Raw genomic sequence first — 13753 nt, forward strand, 5'->3', positions numbered from 1 at the left:
TGCAGAGGTGTGGTAGAAGATATAAAAGGTCTCCACTGTCACAGTAAGGGATAAAGACAACTCTATTCTAAAACCTGACAGAAGAGAACCTATACTGGAAAATTTCCTCCAATATTTTCCTTGACTTAGCCCATCCTAAAGTCTGATAGACAAATATGAAATACCTAAAAATTCCTTCTCTTCCACAGATGCCTGACTCAAAAAGGCATTTCCTGAAACATTCCAAAGACTATAGCTCAAGACGAAAAAGTTTCTTCCTCAGGAACTCTCTACTTCTGCCCTGAGTCTTGATTAAAATATCACCATTTTCCTGCTCTGCAAAAAGGAAGCAAAATGAAGGGTCCTATGAGCACAATAGCCTTATGCCTCCACAGGCTATATCAAATACTTTCCTGCCACTAGCTACAGTAACCAGTGTAAGAACACTGGAAGCCATATGAAACCTGAAGTCTAGTACTAGAACTTAAGAGGACTTTAGAAGACTAGTACTTAAGCCATCTGCAACGATTCCAAACATTTTAGTTCAATGACCCTGCTAAGTATTTTTTTGCTCAAGTAATATGTTATAAAGCAAGGCAGTTTTACTTTTTGCTGTAATGTTTATTATTTCAAGTACTTTGAACTACTTACACAGCCTGCCTCCTTAAAATGAAACAAAAATTCTAAACCATTCCCAATTATTTTAGCAAAATAACTCAGTAGGGCTTATGAGAAAAAAGGTACAGCATTTGGCCCAAAGGCAAATGAAAAAAAAGGCAAAGCCAGTCTAATTGTACATCCCTTGTTGTTTTTTTTTTTCCCCTCTCAAACCAGAGTCAGAACCACTACTGACCAGTGCATAAAGATTTAAGATCAGACCCAAACCACAAAGCCAGGGCTGTGTCAATTCACTGCACCCAGCCCCCTTCTTTATCAATATATTATGGCAACTGAACAAGTGATTAATCAGAACATATACACCACATGCTGCTTCTTCCTGTTTCATTGGTCCTGAAACCACCATCCTAATCTGTAAGGATTTACCACAACCAGCTAGCATGCACCATCTGAGAACTGAGCAACCTCCTAAAATTCTTAGGAAAATATTTCGATTGGATTTAGTAATACAATCACATAGAGAAACCAGCATAAAAATTCATCCTCTTCTCAGTATTTTAGAGAACTCAGCACAAGGATTTATAAAAATTGATTTCAGTTTTGCTAAAAAATCTATTCATAAATCAAGGAAATTTATTTCATTCATGGAGTCCCAATGAGAGAATATTGTTTGCTTCTGTTACTGAGGGAACAGGAGTTCTTACTTCAGTGACAATACCAATATCCTCAAGCATAGAGAGCAAGAAAAATGCACATCTACAAACAAAAGCCAAAAACAGTCCTTACAATGAATTCTTAAAGTCTTGTATTACGTAGAAACTGTAGGAGTACGTGATACTAATATAATATGAAGAGTGCCTTTGTTGTTTGGTGGGGGGGGTTTGGTTGGTTGGTTTTTTTGTTTGTTTGTTTTTTCATTAAAATGGTCATTTACTGCCTTGGGGTGAACCAAAAAATTAAATTACATTATGTTTTGTTCTTGTTGGAGTGGAGTTAATTTTCTTTATAGAAGCTCATATGATAATACTGTGATTAATTAAACAGTGTTTCAGCTACTGCTGAATAGGGCTTGCACAGAACTGAGCCTTCTCTGTTTCTCGCTCTGCCCCTCAGCAAGGCATGGAGGGGACACAGCCAGGACAGCCGACCTCCAACAGACCAAAGGCATACTCTGTAACATACAATGCCATGCTTAGCTTATAAACTGGGGGCAGTTTCTCTAAAAGCAGCTGTTGCTTGGCAACTGACAGGGCATCAGTCTGATGGTGGTGAGGGCTTTTGCATCACTTGGTACTTTCTTTTCCCTTTTACTTATTAAGTTGTCTTTATCTTGACTCACTGGAGGTTTATTCCTCACTTGTGCCTGTCCAATTCTCTCCCCCATCCTGCTGTAGTGGGTTACCATGCAAGTGGGTGAAGGCTTAGCTGCTGGCCAGAGTCAAACCCCGACCACACTGTGACTGAACAATTCCTCCCAACACCACCAACAGTAATCAGAGGAAAAAGAAGTTTGTAATGAAAGAGATAGGGTCAATGGCAGAAACACCTGAGGACATACATTCATTTCACAAACAGAAATAGCAAGGCAAAAGCACAGCCCTATGAGTCTGAAGCAAATAATCCACTAAGGCTCTTGCCAAAATAGACTCTTTATTACCACTACTTTAAATTTAAATTGCAGGCTGATTCATGCTGACTACTCTTCATGTCTCCCATGGCTCTCAACCTGAAGGAGACTAGACAGTTCTGGTATTGGTGTAATCTCAGGACTAATCTACTTCCTCACTAATTCCTGCAGTTAAGGAGCTTACTTATATGTATCATACTGAATTGCACAGATCCTCTTTGCCTCACATCTCTCCTTTTCATTAGAGCCTGACAGCAGAATGTGTCCTTCTGAGCCCCATATAACACTCTGCAACGCATCTCCAGCCTGACCTCCAGAAACACGATGTCTGGCAGGTAGGGCTGCACTAGGGAACAAAGACAGCAATAACTGGGGGTTCTTTCCGTGGCTGCACCCCTTAAATAAGGGGTTGGCAGATGAGCACATCTTCTTCTTACTTATTCACTGCATGCTGATGTAGGGATCTGCTGAGGAAAGGACAACTGCTTTTTTAAACATCTGGATGCACCTCCCCCAGCCAAAGATGAGCATGACAATCAAACATTTCCTGAGTGTTTTCCTGAAGAGGGCTGTACTCCCAATACGAACTGTAGGTTCTCATCTCCTCAGTCCTTTTGATACAGGCCTTTGCACACAGCCCGAACCCCACAAAAAGGAGAAAATCCCAAATCAGATTCCTGTGTAAAGCTGGGATGTCGTATTACTCTTGTTCTCCATATATGGATCATTTAAAATTTATCCACATGAGATTTTATCATCCATTATTTTGATTTTTAGGATTCATAAGCTCTTTACAATATTTTGAGAGTCTAGGGCATCCCTACAAATAACGCTGCAAAATGGGAAGCTCCCTGAACAGACTTTATGACCAAGAAAGTTGGGATAAAAAAACAAACAAAAAAAACCAACAAAAACCAGAACTTAGGGTTTTTTTTCTTCACTCTCTGTAGCAATTAGCATGATTTATGTCCAGACAGGATAGCTATTAGCATAAGACAGTAAATGGTAAACAGCTCTTTACTGTGGCAAAAGCAGATGAAATACAGTCAGCTACCTGTCCTGAAAAAGAGAATTGGTTTTGTGTGCTGAAGAAAACAGGTTGCCAAACTATGTAAACTGCCTGATGATCAGCAAAAAAGTGCAAAGACTCTGTACCTGGAACAGACTGTGAGCAGCAAGAGCAGCAAATGCAAATCAGGAAATATCAAGATCTGAAAGGACTCATTACCCACACAATATTCCCCACCTAATCCTATAACTAAGGATATTTAATACTGCAGGAAACCAGAGTACAAAAGTGAGAGGTGAGAACCTCATGACTCTACAGCAAGATTAGGGACCACCTCACCAACATGCAGAGGACCCAAGAGCACCAGAGATTGCTCTGGGGGGCCCCATGACTACACACCGGTCTGCACACAGTCCAGCTTGAAACACTGTGCTGACACATCCTCATTCATTCCTTGACTTCACTGTCACCCCTGTAGAAAAGAGATGTGTGAAGCAACCATTGAACTAACCTGCCTAGATTTTCCTCCTGGACCAAATCATCTCTCTGATGAGATATCAAAATCATGTGATGCTTATAATTTCATAAAAGTCTACAAAGTCACAAAGAAGCAAAGTATCTCAGCTAAAATACAGAAATCTAAAGGACATCAGAGTTGAATTCAGCTCTTCCAAGAGTCAACTTTGATCTTCATGATAGTATGTGCAGTTTAATAGAGAAAACAAACCAGAAATCCTATCAGTACAGTCCTAGCCATTTTTCTAAACTCTATACAGAGGAATATTTTATGTGCTTCCAAGCATGAAATTTGGATTTTCATAGAAATAAACACTGACAGAAATGTCTGCTGAAACATCAACTAATAAAGTCCCTTAGAAACACAGTCATTAAAAAAAAAAAAAAAAAAAAAAAAAAAAAAAAAAAAAAAAAAAAAGTACAAAACCATTTCTAGATCTCTGCCTGCCAGAAAGCAGAGGCAGAAATCCTTGCATTATTGGATCATTTTCTACTAATTTTACTTTACATACCCAAACCAAGTTTGAAAGCTTGGATTTAACTGAAATATACTTAAATCAACAAGGACAATCTTTAAAAGAATGTGATGTCATCTGCACTTTCTTCACAGTTTGTCTGAAAGTTTGAAAATTACTAACCCCTCACAGTTAAACTTAACCCAGTGTCCCTTCACAGTATGTACCTTCTATTTGACTTTCTTTCCGGGCAAAAATCATACTATTCAGGAGATAGCTTATTGACAGAAAAGAATAAAAATATGTATGCTTAAGTTGTGTAAGACTGTAATTAGTCTAACAGTTTCAACCTTCACTCTGTCACACTTAAAGGGTATCAATTTACGGTGTTATCATATGCATATGTTGAGCGCATTCTTAAAATAAAATGGTTAAGAATACATCACTTGCAAGGCTTATAATAGACTGGCTATGTTAAGTCTGTCTTCTTCCTGTTTTCTATACATCAAGTCAGATAATCTGTTAAAAAGCAGTAAAAATTTCTGGGGGAAAAGTATGAACAAACCTAGAACTTTGTGTAACTCTTAGAGTCAATTGTTTTACATTTGTTTTACAGGGCAGAGAACCAACGTCGTCTCCTGGGACTTACTCAAAGTGCTTGACACTGTCCTGCTTGACATTCTTGTCCCAAAATTGGAGAGACATGGATTTGATGGATGAACCACTTGGTGGACAATGTACTGTCTGGCTGGCAAAGGGTTGTGGTCTGTCTCATTGTACAAGTGAAGACCAGTGACCAAAGGTGTCCCTCAGGGGTCAGTACTGGGGCTGATACTGTTCAGCACCTTTGTTGGTGACATGGAGCGTAGGATTGAGTGCACTCTCAGCAAGTACAACACCAGGCTGGGTGGTGTGTCAGGCACAGAGAGGGAAGGGATGCCATCCAGAGGAATCTTAACAGGCTGGGAAGATGGGCCAGTGCAAACCTCATGAGGATCAACAAAGCCAAATGCAAGTTCCTACACCTGGGTCATGGCAATCTCAGGCACACCAGCAGTCTGGGTGTAGAAGTGGTTGAGAGCAGCACAGTGGGGAAGGAGTAGGGAGTGATGGTTGATGAAAAACTCAACATGAGATCCACTAGTCTGCACTCACAGCCCAGAAAGCCAATGGAATCTTGGGTTGCATAAGAAAGACCTTGGCCAGCAGGTCAAGGGAGGTGATTCTGCCCCTCTGCTCTGCTGTTGTGAGACCCCGCCTGTAGTAAGACAAAGGGTAACAGATTCAAACTGAAAGAGGGGAAACTTAGGTTAGACATTAGGAAGAAATTTTTTACTGTGGGGGTGGTGAGACATTAGAACAGGTTGCCCAAGAAGCTTGTGGATGCCTCAACCCTAGCAGTGTTCAAAGCCAGCCTTGAGCATCTTGGTCCAGAAGGAGGTAACCCTGCCCACGGCAGGGGCACTGGAAATAGATGATCTTTAAGGTCCATTCCAACCCTTAACATTCTGTGATTTTAAATGCAGAAACTGGTCATTCAAATATTTTTGTTGCTAAGTGATAAAAGACAGGAAGCAGATAAGGATCCTGCTGTTGCTTAGAAATTCTCCAAACACAGGCTGACTAAACTTAAGCAGGAAGGAGGCTCAGACTGAGGGTTTGAACAGTATTTGTGAAGGATGTATGTCACGTCTTGCTTATCCATAGCCGTTTTGCCTACAAGACCACAAGTGAAAAGTGTCCTCACATGACATCAACAGACTAATCAAGTGATTCATAAAACAGTAAAGTGCCACCATAACTCACCCAAAGGAACAGTCCCACAGCACTATCAGAACCTTAATCAAATTCCTTATTTCAGTGCCAACAATGTGCCGCTTGAAGAACCACAAACCCTTTTTTAGTGAGGATAAACAGCTGAGCTAACATAGTAACATAAATTGGCCTTTAATTATGATTATATTTTATTGCATCTACAAGTATTCTGGGCAGGTGAACAAGCAATTTTCTTTAAAAGCCTAAATCTGGGGCCTTCTTTTACAATATAATCATATTACTGTCTTTTATTAGGGGCCTGTTTACTTTCACAGGACTTTTCAAGAACATGTAACTACAAAATTTGGTTCCTAAAAAATGGGCCCATTTTTAAAGGTTATGCTAAAATATCAGAAACAATAATAAAGCTGCAGTGGCAGTTAAGCATAGGAAGGAAGTCAGCTCTCACCTCAATGACTTGGGTTTAAACCACCTAGTTGCATAGAAGGGAAAATCACCTGTGACTTTTGTGTACTTGAATTTTATTATACACTGTGTAACTCTGCTTTCCTAAATCAAAGTTATTAGCAGTAACAGAAAAGAAATCAATACATTCAATTCAGTACACATCCTCCAGCATCTACTTCTTCCATTTGTGTAGCCCCACAAAGATACACTACTCCCTTTTTTTTTTTTCCCTTAAACACTCTCCTGGATTGAGAGTATATCCCAGTCTTCATGCAGATAGACTTCTTTTAATCATTCTTTCTTTCTTTCCAGAATATTATTTTCAAACACACACTATTGTCTAAGTCTTCAACAGACTTAAAGCCAAATTACTGCAATGTATAAGTCCTTAAAATTGCCTTGCTGGGTTAAATTAATTGTGTAATAATTGCTGTCCCTCATTTTGATTGCGAGGTTGATTTAAGACAGCACTGAATTCCGTTGCCCTGGCTGGAATGGCAGCTACATCCAGTCAAAGCAGATACATTTCAGTGCACATGGAAAGACATACACACAACTGTTTTAAGTTGTACACGTTTTCCAGTGCTGATTTTGGCTGTTTATATTACCTCATTTTAACTTCCTACAGACAAACTTTGAATGTATATACAGCAATCTTTAATCTACTTATATCCACAGAATCTCAGCTGTATTTGTAATTCTAATTATATGTTCATCCTGTCAAATTACACATAAGAAAATTAAATTTCTTTACCATAAAAAATGTTTGCACAAGTTAAACAAACGTCATGTTCAGGAATATGCTGCCAGAGATACATTCCATGATACTGGGGAGGAGGCCAAGGATGTGGGCAGGAAGCCAAGAAAGAAGGTGCCACTCCTCCCTGTGCCTCATCTTCCCTTCCCTCCCTTGAGTAAGATGAGAAGATGCTTCCTGAAATGAAGCTGGTGAAGAGGGGGAAGGTGAGCAATGCAGACCTGAGACATCACAGCTTCTAGGAAAGCAGTCAGCAACAGCAGGAAGTCAAATTTGCTGGAAGCAGTTTTTAAAAGCATTTCTGGTGGAATCCCATGATGTAAAGTTGGTGAGGGAATTTCACTATTTTCTTTCTGGTTGCAGGCATAGCTAGCAGTGTTTAGCACTTCTCATTTTAAGATCCTATTTTGAGCCACTCACACTTTTCACAAGCTCACTGTTTGGGCTGAAATACTCTACCCAAGCAGCTGTCATGTAATTAAGCACACACACATACTCCCCCCGTCTTTAATTGTTTGGGCATTTCCAAGACTTATGTTTCTGGAGAGTATCTTTTTCTGTTCACATTATTAAAAAGTCTCTCGAGAAAGTGGAATCTCTGGAAGTGTTTCTGTTCTACAGGGCACAGCAGCAAAATAATTGTTTGTACCATAGGAATATCTAGAGCCTTCAACTGCAAATGAAGATCCACTGGCCTAAGGACTGTACAAATTGCAAAAAGACTAGAAAAAATATCATAAAAGCATAATATGCAGCTCTCTACCGAATTCAATATTGTCAATCAAGCATAAAATTTAACATATGCAGATATTTTCTGAGTACAAAATAAATTATTCACAAGGATTATTCATAAGTTATTTGATACTGTTATTTGATAAGATGCTTGGAGCTTGTTAGCCCAGACATGCACAAGAAAAAAAAAATCCACTGGAAGTTTACTTGTCTGCAGTAAAGCCAGCTACGAGAAACCAAGAGATTAAAAGTGACTCAAAGGTCACTTTTTAAATTTAAGGTAATTAGAACTTCATAGTATCTCTAAAATAATTAAAGAACTACTCTAAAACATTTTAAATAAGTAGAAAATTATTAATTTATGATCAGCAAACACATGCAAGATTTACTGAATGGAAATACTAAACATAATGACAGTACAAGGTTAGAAATAGTTCTTCACTGGCTGTATTAATGATTTCCCATTTCTTTTAACAGGGGTGTCAGAACTTACCAGAGATGTTTGAATGTACAACCCCAAAAGAACAGTCATTCTAATTAATCCACTAGACTTAACACTTATTACACAGTTTGCCCACAAAAGAGAAATCTTAACAACGCAGACAGCTGTTTCCTGTCCTACACCTTAAGCCCTCAGATACATTCTATATTTTGAGCTGATCTGGTATTGCTTTCATTGTTCAGCTGCAGGCAGTCTTTGAATGCTAAGCATTATTGCTATCACCTTTAGCCCAGGAGTTCAAGTTGGGCTTTTAGAAGTGCTTATCAATTGCATGAGTTTTCTATGAAGTACACACAATTCTGCTGCTAGAAGAATGAACTTGCTTTCAATTAGTTTTTGAAAGAAAAGAAAGAAGTAACACTTCAAATTTCATCTGGTTTAATCTGAAGTAGATACAAACTCATATCTGACTTGTCCTAAAGAGGATTCATATATTGCTAAGGGAGAAGAAAAGAGCGTGTATCCAACATCAATCTGCTTTTAAGTCTAGCTAGAAATCATGAAACAGAAGCATAAGAATAGGAAATCCCAGGATAGGATGGAATCTTATTTCACACACATCACTTCTAGAACTTCCACAGTCTCCCAATGATAATGTAGTGGATTGACATTGGCCAGATGCCAGGTGATTACCAAGCTGCTCTACCACTCCCTTTCCCAGATGGACAAGGGAGAGAAAATAAGATGGAAAGCAACTCAAAGATTTAGATAAGGCAGTTTACTAAAGTAAAAGCAAAAGTTTTCATGAGCACAAGCAAAGAGGAAAAAAAAAATAAATTATTTTCTACTTCTCCTTAGCAAGTAATGTTCAGCCACTTGCCAGGAAGCAGAACTTCAGCACACAGAGCACTTGCTCCAGAAGACAAACATCACAAATAATAAATGCTGCACTTTCTTCCTCCTTTCCTTAGCTTTTATATCTGAGCAGATATCATATGGCATGGAATATTCCTTTGCCTGATTTTGGTCAGCTGGCCTGGTTATGTCCCCTCCCAGGATCTTGCTCACACCCCAGCTCTTGGATGTGGGGAATGCTGAGAGACAGCACTGATGCTGAGCCAGTGCTGCTCAGCAGTACTCAAAACTCTGGTGTGTTATCAACACCTTTCCAGTTACCAATGTCTCCTGTAAGACAGCTAGAGAAGGGGAAAATGAAAAAAATGCACACCCACACAATACCGTGCAACAAAAAAATTCCAAATCCAAGAGCCCCAAACGAAACATCTCCACTCCATCATGTCCTGCAAGCAACCCACTCTGTGGTAAAGATGGTGCTGACTTCATGTTTCCAACAAGTCATCACACCAGGTATGTATCTGCTTCAGATATGGGCTCCAGCTGAGTTATATTACGAAATGCTATGCCAAAATAGTTATTTGCATCAGCTACCAAGTCTAAGAATAAATTAAAGCAATTGATTTTTTTTTAGTTGCGTTCACTTCTGCACCTCCCAGGTATTTATATGATATTTGAGAGAAAAAAAAAAAAAGTGACACAGGATGAGTCTGAATGTAGAGATTTAAAAAATAAGCAGATTAAACTAGTTCTCCTGGAAGAATGCCTGAAGTCCCCTCCTAGTTAATAGGGTAAAACAGGTGCTTTGCAGAGTGGTGAATTCTATCACAAGTGAAGACACTAAGGCAGACGGCATGACTCATGTTTGGGGATAGGAAGAATCATCTCTATTAACCTGTAGCAGGTGCCTAGGCAACTATTTTAAACTCAGTGACTACCTTTTCAGGTAGCTAAAATTAGGTAGATGAATTGCATCTGAGATGCATAATAAATATACCAACAAACAAGCTCATCAGGGAAATGCTATATAATCAAAAGGTTATTCAAAACTTCTGGAAAGATGCGTATAATTATCCAGGACTTAGAAATTGCCCCGACACAAAAACATCCAAGCCCAAGCTTACTTGTATCTTTCTTTTTTTTGTCACACAGAGGATTAGGCATCTCTGAGATTTTTTCATAAAATATTTTCAGTAGATTCAGTACAAAAATAATTAGGCTAAGTATGCAGCATTTATGATAGAGTTAATTGTTCAGGGTTTTTCCTTTGGAAAAGGAGATGATATAATACTCCTCCAGTGCAGGGGAGGAGGATTTATTTCAAACTAGAATCCCTTACTGATATTATTTTTACCCATTTTTTTAGTTATGTCTGTATATTGAAATGTAAGAATTCAATCATGTGAGTGCTGAATGAAAATATGAACAAATCTGTTTTCCATAGTATAACTATTTTTAAAAAACATTTCTTTTAGCTAAGCAGCTGGATATTAATAAGCATACAGGTAAGAAGGTGAATATTAATAAAGAAGAATGCATAAAATGAGCAATAATGATACAAAAATAATTATTCGTGTCAGAAGGGACCTCAGCAGGCTTTCTGATCCAACATACTGATTCAAGCAGATCAGGAAAATCTGCTTTAGCCAAGTGATCAACATTAAAGACCAGGTTGCTTAGGCTTTGTCCAGTTGGCTCTTGAAACATCCAAGAATGAAAATCCTATAGCTTCTCCAGGCAATCTCTTCAACTGCCTAATTACACTTACGGCGAACTTTTCTTCCCTTTAAGTCAAGCCAAAATATCGCCTCTCAATTAATGAGTCAACCTCCAGCCATACATCTCAGCAAAAGAGCCTGCCTCAGTCTTCTCTATAACTTCCTCACAGATAGAAGGTGGCTGCTAGGTTCCCCCTAAGCCATCTCTTTTCCAGATTTAACAAGTCCCATTTTTGAGCCTTTTCTCACACAGCAAGTACTCCTGCCACCACCGGTCATCGTGGAGGCCTCTGCTGAACTTGCCCCAATTTATCAATGTCTTTCCTGCACTGGGCTGTGCCCCACACCTGTGCATGGCAGCCTGAGCACAGTCTAATGAGCACTGAGTAAAAGCGAATAAACTTCTCCCTCAGTCTCCTGGCTGTGCTGCTATTAATGAAGCCCAGGACGCAGTTGGCTGCCAAGGCACCCTGCCAGCTCACGCTCAGGCTGCTGGCTACAACAGCCTACAGATCTGTTCCAGCAGAGCTGATTGCCAGTGACTGCCCAGGATGTACCAATGGCTGGAGTTTGTCCATCTGAGGTTCAAGATTAAGTTATTTGCCTCATTTCACAAGGTCTCTGCCAGCTCTCTCATCAAGCCTGCGTAGGCTCATCTGAAGGGCAGCCAGGCCTCTGAGTGCATTGAGTGCACCTCACCATTTGTTGTGATCCACAAACTTTGAAGAGCTAAAAAAGTCAGGAAATGCCTCTGGTCTGATGTTCCACACAGTTTTTCATCCAATCTAGTAAGACCATTCACCTGGAAGTTTTTCACTCATCTAGTAAGACAAGTCCCAAGCTGGATAAAGCCATGCTGTGTCAGCCTGTGCCAAAGCCTTTCTTAAGTCCTTCACTGAAAGTTTTTGGGCAAACTGTAGAGATATTACACAGGGTAGAAGGCTCCTTTCACAATTTACTAATTACATGAGGACAAAAAAAAGCAGAGTGAAAGCTCTTCCAACAGACACCAAAGACAAATTCCAGGAAATAGCTGGGTGGCAAGCTAGGGTGTTAAACATATTCATACTGCTCATTCCTTTTTTTTGCATTACAGGTGGTAATGAAAGTTACTAATGATATGAAATTGAAATATTACAGAAAATGGTCAGTTAGAGAGAACAGCAGAGGCAAGACTTGCAAGACTAAATGACTGGGCAATAAACAGCAACCTGCATCTTGAATAGTGTGAGCAGTTCTGACTCCCCTCTGTTAAAAGGATACAGCAGAATAGCAAAGCCAGAGAAGGGCAACAGAGACAATCAGAGGCAAGGAATGGCCCCCATGTCAAGAATGAGGATGCATGCCAAAACTCTTTGAAGACAGAGTTGAGAGGGTGAATGAGAAAACTCTGAAAAAGCCTGGGTAGCACAGGAAGGGTGGATTAGGAACAAGCAGAGATGGCAGATGAAGTGAGTGTGTGGTAAGTTCCACACAGACAAAAGGAAGAGGCTCTTTGTACGTTGCTGAGCTGTTGAAGTCCTTGTGAAGTGCTCCTGCAGCTGCTAAACACATACACAGTTTCAAAGTGAGAAAAACGCACCAAGATTACGAAACAAACACACCTTTTCTGGAAAGCCCCTGAGGCTGGCACTGCACTAAAAAGATAGGTAATGCACATTTGCAGTGTTCAAGCCTTTTTTTCTGATCATTTATATTTGGCAATTTTGGGGGCAAGACAGTCAAATCCAATAGAGCTGTTCTCATCACAATACTCAAAAAATAGCTACATTAAAGGTAATCAACAACAGGTATCTACTGCTGCTTGAGAGGCCTTTGGGTAATCCTGCCTGGAGTCCAGGTAGCAACTCAGGAGTCTCCTCTCTTGTAGGTCCTGTAGTGTATCTGCTATCCTGGAACCGCAAAAACTTCGCTGTCTCAAATGGCATTAAGCATCTACGTTGAGGTAACTGAATTGAGCCCTCCATTCCTAGAACACAGTGAAACAAGAGAAAAACACCACATAAAGAGCTTAACACAGAGAAAATTTACATATTTTTCTTGGAAAGCCATTGTTTCTGCAGTGCACACATGAATCAGGGAAACCAGAGCTTGCTACAGAAACAAGACATTTGTTTTCACTCCATGCTGTGGAGGTATGGAACAAGTTTCATGCACAACCAAAGCAGCACTGTAACCTCTCAGCAGCTGGAAGTTACATGAAATTTAAGCACTGAATTATGAGAAGCTGCAAAGGCTCAAAATAAAACCTTATTAACCAAATGTGATAAAAAAGCCACATGAGCTCATGAAGCAGAAGTCAAATTGAGCAATACTGATATGGTAAAATTAAAAAAGTAACCTTGATACTGGCAAACAAGTTAATTTAATATCAGGACTATGCCAGTGATAAATTAGTCTACTGTAAGCAAAGAGTCAAAACAATTTCTCTGAAATAAAATTCAGGCTTCTATCCCTCCTTTTCTAAAGGGTCTGACAGGGAATTTGAATATAGTTTTGGAAAGATCCCACACAGTGATATAGTTGGCTAAATTATTTATTTAGAATTACTTTTTTTTTACAAAATATGTTGCTTAAACAGAATAAGAATCTCTAAATTCAAGAATACTTAGAAAGATACTATTTCCTTTGCTTCCTAAGTCATTTTACTGTAACCTCTATGACTTAAAAAGATTGACTTTTAAAGATCAAAAGATCTATAATTTTGTTAAAAGAAATTATTTTTCTCTTTCCTATTTAGGCATGCAATAATAGCCAGCATGATAAGATCCAAGACCTACCAACAAACACTGCTTGTTGCAAGTACACCAAAAGGTAGCACA

The 13753-nt window shown here is 39.3% G+C and overlaps 1 protein-coding gene across 6 annotated transcripts in view; it reads right to left on the minus strand.

Annotated features, from left to right (window-relative positions):
* The window catches only part of CTNND2 (catenin delta 2), a 641697-nt gene that overhangs the window by 530157 nt on the left and 97787 nt on the right, over positions 1-13753 (minus strand). The window contains exon 1 of one of the 6 annotated variants that reach the window (XM_040063940.2): positions 12536-12554. The exons of the other annotated variants lie outside the window; for them this stretch is intronic. The gene's annotated coding sequence lies outside the window, so the exon portion shown is untranslated. Of the gene's footprint in view, positions 1-12535; positions 12555-13753 lie in introns of those variants that run through there. 6 annotated transcript variants of the gene reach the window in all.

The sequence above is a fragment of the Hirundo rustica genome, chromosome 1, assembly GCF_015227805.2.
Source record: "Hirundo rustica isolate bHirRus1 chromosome 1, bHirRus1.pri.v3, whole genome shotgun sequence".
Lineage (NCBI taxonomy): Eukaryota > Metazoa > Chordata > Aves > Passeriformes > Hirundinidae > Hirundo > Hirundo rustica.